Source organism: Stomoxys calcitrans, chromosome 3 (assembly GCF_963082655.1).
Source record: "Stomoxys calcitrans chromosome 3, idStoCalc2.1, whole genome shotgun sequence".
NCBI lineage: Eukaryota > Metazoa > Arthropoda > Insecta > Diptera > Muscidae > Stomoxys > Stomoxys calcitrans.
Genome location: NC_081554.1, coordinates 188,630,122 through 188,636,121, shown reverse-complemented (window position 1 = coordinate 188,636,121; position 6,000 = coordinate 188,630,122). Strand labels below are relative to the sequence as shown.

The 6,000-nt window shown below is 41.8% G+C and overlaps 1 protein-coding gene across 9 annotated transcripts in view; it reads left to right on the top strand.

Annotated features, from left to right (window-relative positions):
• The first annotated feature begins 626 nt into the window (after positions 1-626).
• LOC106081378 (sodium/potassium/calcium exchanger Nckx30C) overlaps positions 627-6,000 on the top strand; it is a 351,807-nt gene continuing 346,433 nt past the window's right edge. For 8 of the 9 annotated variants that reach the window (XM_059365280.1, XM_059365283.1, XM_059365278.1 and 5 more), the window contains exon 1: positions 5,598-5,705. The gene's annotated coding sequence lies outside the window, so the exon portion shown is untranslated. Of the gene's footprint in view, positions 713-5,597; positions 5,706-6,000 lie in introns of those variants that run through there. The other variant, XM_059365276.1, reaches the window with a different exon arrangement.

Genomic DNA, 6,000 nt, shown 5'->3' with positions numbered 1-6,000 from the left:
TACTATTTGACCACAAGATTTTATACCCATTTCATGTTTTTGGGATACCATATGGTGGCATACAAAATTTCACTTACATCGGTGCACCCATCTCCGAGATCTGGCGTTTTTTAGAATGGTGGAATGGGGGAGAGTCCGTCCCCCTTTTGGATAACAAAAAATGTAATACCCTTTTTTCACCGGGAGTCCAAACTCTACCATATTTTTGAGTCTGTATGGAACAGACAAAACACATATTGAACAAATTTTATTTCGATGGGAAACTTTCTCAAAATTTTATATTGATAGACAATTTTTTAAAATTCTATATCTATAAAAACCTTTAAAAATTTTTTTTAACAATTTTTTTTTTCAATTTTATGTTCAAAAAACAATTAACAAATATTAATGATTTCCATTTTAACCTTTGTATCACGGTCGAGTAGCGAGATATGTGAAATCTATGATAGGAATATGCACTTGAAATAAATTTTGCTTAGGATTTAATCTCAAATTGTAGTGTATTTTTTTTTTAGCTAAACAAAACCTCTGTAGCTCTTATCACCAATTTGTGTGATTTGTTTAATTTCTCTGCACATGTTTATTGAAACGGATTTTTGTTTGTATTTTCAGTCAGTCAGTATGTGCCAACGTTTAATGAAACAAATCGAAAATACATAAGCCAAGATTTTGATCCAATCATGGAGGTTTCTTAATGAAAACTTTACTAAGTGTAAGTAATTAACTTTAATATCGAATTTTGTAGCCCTATGAGCACCCTGTAAAGCTGATAAGGCTTTAAAGCCTTCTAGCATCAAATTTAATCAAAAAACATTGTTACATGTTAGAAATAACAACGAAATTTGTGATGGCTCCATGGATTCATTCATTAAATGCTATGAGCCTTGTGATAAAAGTCTAGTGATACAAAAAAGCCCAGTGAAAGTACGACAATACATAGTTAACAGACTTAATGTCATTGTTCTATAAACGAAGAATTCAGTTCACAGATGTTCAATAAAAAAAAATAATCAAAAGTTATATATATATATAATATAAGTTTTTTAAAATATTGACCACATTTGTGATTTCACAATATTAACAAAATTTTTAACATTTAAAAAAGCCAAAGAAGTTTCACCCTAATATACGATACGATTCGAGATTTGGTGGCTAGAAAGGCACACCCTAATATACGTCACTTTTCGGGTAACCGGGCGGTCGTGGCTCGAGGATACGAACCGTCGCACCGTTACGAAGCAAAATATTCGGACACGGTAAGCAAAAGATGTTTCAGTCTAATATACGATACGATCGCAGTTTGGTGGCTAGAAAGCACATCCTAATACGGGTGTTTGAGCGTTCGGGTTCTCTGGGAATGATGGCACGAGTGGCGAGACGGCACTCTGCGGGCATAAAATGGGGTCTCGGACACGGCAAGGAGGCACCCCGTGTTATACGGCACAGGAGGCACACAATTATTGGGTTGCCCAAAAAGTAATTGCGGATTTTTCATATAGTCGGCGTTGACAAATTTTTTCACAACTTGTGACTCTGTAATTGCATTCTTTCTTCTGTCAGTTATCAGGTGCTACTTTTAGCTTGCTTTAGACAAAAAGTGTAAAAAAAGTATATTTGATTAAAGTTCATTCTAAATTTTATTAAAAATGCATTTACTTTCTTTTAAAAAATCCGCAATTACTTTTTGGGCATTGGGTTGCCCAATCCGGCCCTGCTCGGGTTCCCTGGATGATGGCACGGGGATGAAAGATGGCACTCCGTTGACAAGAGAGTGGCAAGGAGTCACACCCTTATATGCGGCACTGTTAAGATAACTCGCGATAACGGCACGAGAAGGCGAGAGGGCACTCCTCTCGTACTAAATGAGATTCAGGCGCCATAGCAGATGAGTGGCAAGGAGGCACACTCCAATATACGGCACTGTTCACTCGCTATCACAAAGCTAAGAGGCAAGAGGGCACACTATTTCCACTTGGCATTGGGCGACGAATGGGCACACCATGATATTTGTCTGTCCGTTCTTCTGCCTTTCCTGCTGTACGTCCTTTTGCCTTGCCGTTCTTCCTTCTGTCCGTCTTTCTATTCGTCCTTTTGTCCTTGTCGGCCCTTTCTTCCTTCTTTCCGTTCGTACTTTTGTCCTTCGTCATTCCTTATGATCATCCTTCCATTCGTTCTTCCGCCCGTCTGTCCATCCGTCCTTCCTTCCCTGCCTCCTTCAGTTCATCTGTACGTCCTTTTGTCCGTCCGCCCTTCTCTACGTCCTTTTGTGCTTCTGTCCTTTACTACGTCCTTTTGACCGCCCATCCTTTTCTTCGTTCTTTCATGCGTCCTTCAGTCGACCCGTTCTTCCTTCTGTCCGTTTCTCATTTTGTCCTTCTGTCTGTCCGCCCTTCTTTCAGACTTTCTTTGTTTTGTCCGTCCTTCCTTCTGTTCGGCCGTTCTTCTTTCTGTCCGCCTTTTTGTTCGCCATTCCATTCGTTCTTCCGTGCGTTCTTCAGTGGGCCCGTTCTTCCTTTTGTCCGTCTTTCCGTCCCTCCTTGTGTTCGTCATTCCTTCTGTTCGTCCATCCATTCCCTCTTCTGCCCGTATGTCCATCCATCCTTCCTTCTGTGTCTCCTTTAGTCCATCTGTTCATTCTTCCGTGCGTTCTTTAGTCGGCCCGTTCTTCCTTTTGTTCGTCCTTCCGTCCCTCCTTGTGTTCGTCATTCCTTCTGTTCGTCCATCCATTCCTTCTTCTGCCCGTATGTCCATCCATCCGTCCTTCTGTGTCTCCTTTAGTCCATCTGTTCATCTTTTTATTCATTCTTCCGTGCGTTCTTCAGTCGGCCCGTTCTTCTTTCTGTCCGTTCTTCTCTGCGTTGTTTTGTCCGTCTGTCCTTCCTTTTGTCCGTCTTTTCGTTCATTCTTCAGGCCGATTGTCCATTCGCCCTTCTTTCTGTCACTCCTTCCGCTACTCTGTCTATCTGTCCGTCCTTCTTTATGTCCCTCCTTCAGTCCATCTGTCTTTCCATTTGTACGTCCTTTTGTTCGTTCTTCTGTCCGTCGTTCAGTCGGTCCGTTTTTCTTTATATCCATCCGTTCTTCTGTCCGTCCCTCCTTTGTCCTTGTGTTCGTCATTCCTTCCATACGTTCTTCTATCTGTCTGTTCATCCGTCCTCCCTTCCCTGTCTCCTTCAGTCGGTTTGTACTTTTGTCTGTACGCCCTTTTGTCGTTCCTTCTCTACGTCCTTTTCTTCGTTCCTCCATGCATCCTTCAGTCGGCCAACTTTTCCTTCTGTCCGTTCTTCCGTTTGTCCGTTCCTCATTTTGTGCTTCTGTCTGTCCGCCCTTCCTTCAAACCCTCTTTGTTTTGTCCGTCCATCCTTCTGTCCTTCCGTTCCTCCTTGTGTTCGTCATTCCTTCTGTATATCCATCTATTCCTTCTTCTGCCCGTCTGTCCATTCATCCTTCCTTCTGTGACACCCTCAGTCCATCTGTCTTTCCAGCTGTTCATCCTTTTGTTCGTTCTTCCGTGTGTTCTATATTCGGCCCTTTCTTCTTTCCATCCGTTCTTCTCTGCGTTATTTTGTCCGTCCGCCCTTCCTTCTGTCCGTCTTTTCGTTCGTTCTTCTGGCCGTCTGTCCATCCGTCCTTCTTTCTCTTACTCCTTCCATTACTCCGTCTGTCTGTCCGTCCTTCTATATGACCCTGTTTCAGTCCTTCTGTCTTGTTATCTGTTCATCCTTTTGTTCGTTCTTCCGTGCGTTTTACAGTCGTCATGTTCACCTTACCGTCCGATTTTCTCTGCGTTATTTTGTCTCCTTCTGTCACTCCATCTATCTGTCCGTCCTTCCCTTCGTTCTTCCATCCGTCGTTCAGTCGGTATGTTCTTTCTTCTGTCCGTCTTTCCATCTGTACGTACTTTTGTCCATCTGTTCATCGTTTTGTTCGTCTACCGTGCGTTCTACATTCGGATCGTTCTGTCTGTCCATTTATCCATCCGTCTGTCTTTCTCTTACTCCTTCCGTCACTCCGTCTATCTGTCCGTCCTTCTATATGCCCCTCCTTCAGTCCGTCTGTCTTTCCATCTGTACGTCCAACTATTAGTCCTTCCCTTCGTTCTTCCGTCCGTCGTTCCGTCTGACCGTTCCTCCTTTTGTCAGTCTGTCCGCCCCTTTCTTATGACCTTCCTTATTTTGTCCGTCCATCCTTCTGTCCTCTTATCCGCCCGCCATTTCTTCTGTCTGTCCGTCGGTTCTTCCTTCTGTCCGTCCGTCCTTTCTTCTATCCAACCGTCCTTCCTTTTATCCGCCCTTTTGTTAGTCAAATCCTTCATTCTTCCGTGCATTCTTTCTTCCGTCCGTCCATCCGTCTGTCCTTCTCCACGTTCATTTGTCCATCCTTCCTTCTTTCGCCGTCTTGTCGTTTGTTGACGTAAGGATAGACTTACGTCCTTTTGTTAGCCCTTTTATTTGTCCTTCCCTTCGTTCTACAGTCGGTCCGTTCTTCCTTCTGTCCGTCATTCCGTCATTTCTTCAGTCGGTCCGTGAGTGTGTCTTGTGTCCATCCATCCTTCCTTTTGTACCCCCTTCTTTCCGCCCTTGTTTCTGTACGTCCTTTTGTCCGTCCGTCCTTCTGTCCTTTGGCCATTCCTTCTATCCGCCTTCAATTCCTTCAATCGATCAGTGAGTGTGTGTTTCTGTCCATCCATCCATCCTTCTGTCCTTCCACCTTTTCTTCTTCCGTCCGTACTGCAGTCTTCTTTCTGTTCGTTCTATCGTCCACCTGTGTTTCATTCCTTCCGCCCGCTCATATTTTCGTCCGTTTGCTTGTCCTAGCACCTATCTGGACTGTCCCTTATTTTATTTCTAAACCCCATTTTGTTTTGCCGATTGGGTATTCAAAATTCGTTGCTAATGCACCAAATGCCGCTTTCATTTCGTTTCAGTTGCAAATCTCTCCAGCTCTCTTTGAGATTCTCTCTTGTTTTGTACTTTTTGGGGCTTCCATTTGAGTAAAATTTGTTGTCACATTGTCCTGCCATTTTGTTGTTGTTGCTTTTATACTAGCGGCGTAGTATTTTTGTGAATTATTGCGCCCTCCAACAACGTACCTTAGAGCTTTCCTTGTACAAAGCTTTCTCTCTTTTTCCACAAATGGGGGGTTTTCCTCTTCTAACCAAAGCTTTTTTGGTATTGCTTTCTTTTTTCTGGCTGCCTTTACCATTTTTGCAGAGTGTTGGTGTTGGCCGAAAAGCTTTTCTTCCATCGCCTCTTTTTTTCCCATTGCCTTGCTTTTTCTATGAAAATTTTCTACGAACGAAACAGGACCTTTGGTTTTGTCCAAGTGTTTATGGAAGCTTTATAACGTTAACATACGTTGCGGTAACAGTTTGGTTGTAAACGCGCACGTTTTTAGTCCTCGAAACCAAAGAATGCTGAACATTTTTGCAAAAAGGAAAAATGACATAAAAAAAGAAGAAAATTATCCACAATTGTGTGTGAACTAGTTTTTGCAAAGAAAAAAGAAAAAAGGGCCGCAAAGAAATTTGTGTTTTGAAAAAAAAGAAAAGTTTAACAAAATTTCGCAAATAAAAGAAATTAAACAGAAATTATACAAAAAAAAATTAAAGCACATTTAATACAGTGCAGAAAATTTACTAAAGCCCTAGAAACAAAGATAACAACAGCAACAAATTAAAAAAATTACACATGTATATATAAAATGTAAGCTAATATTTCCTTTTTAAACAAAGAACAAATCAAATGTTTTCTCTCTGTCTATGGCATCATTTGGATTTTTAATTAAAATAATTTATATGGCCCTAGAATCCCAATTTTTTTTTATATAACCAAGTTATAAAAACAACAACAAAGATCGAACACACTTTCAACGCCCCCTCCCGGCAGCCTGTCTCACGACTTTGCTCTTGCCTTTGCCGTTGCCGTTGTTCTTGTCCCCGTCCTCGTCGTTGCCACTTTGAATACACAAAGAATACAGCACAACAATTTCGAATGTTTT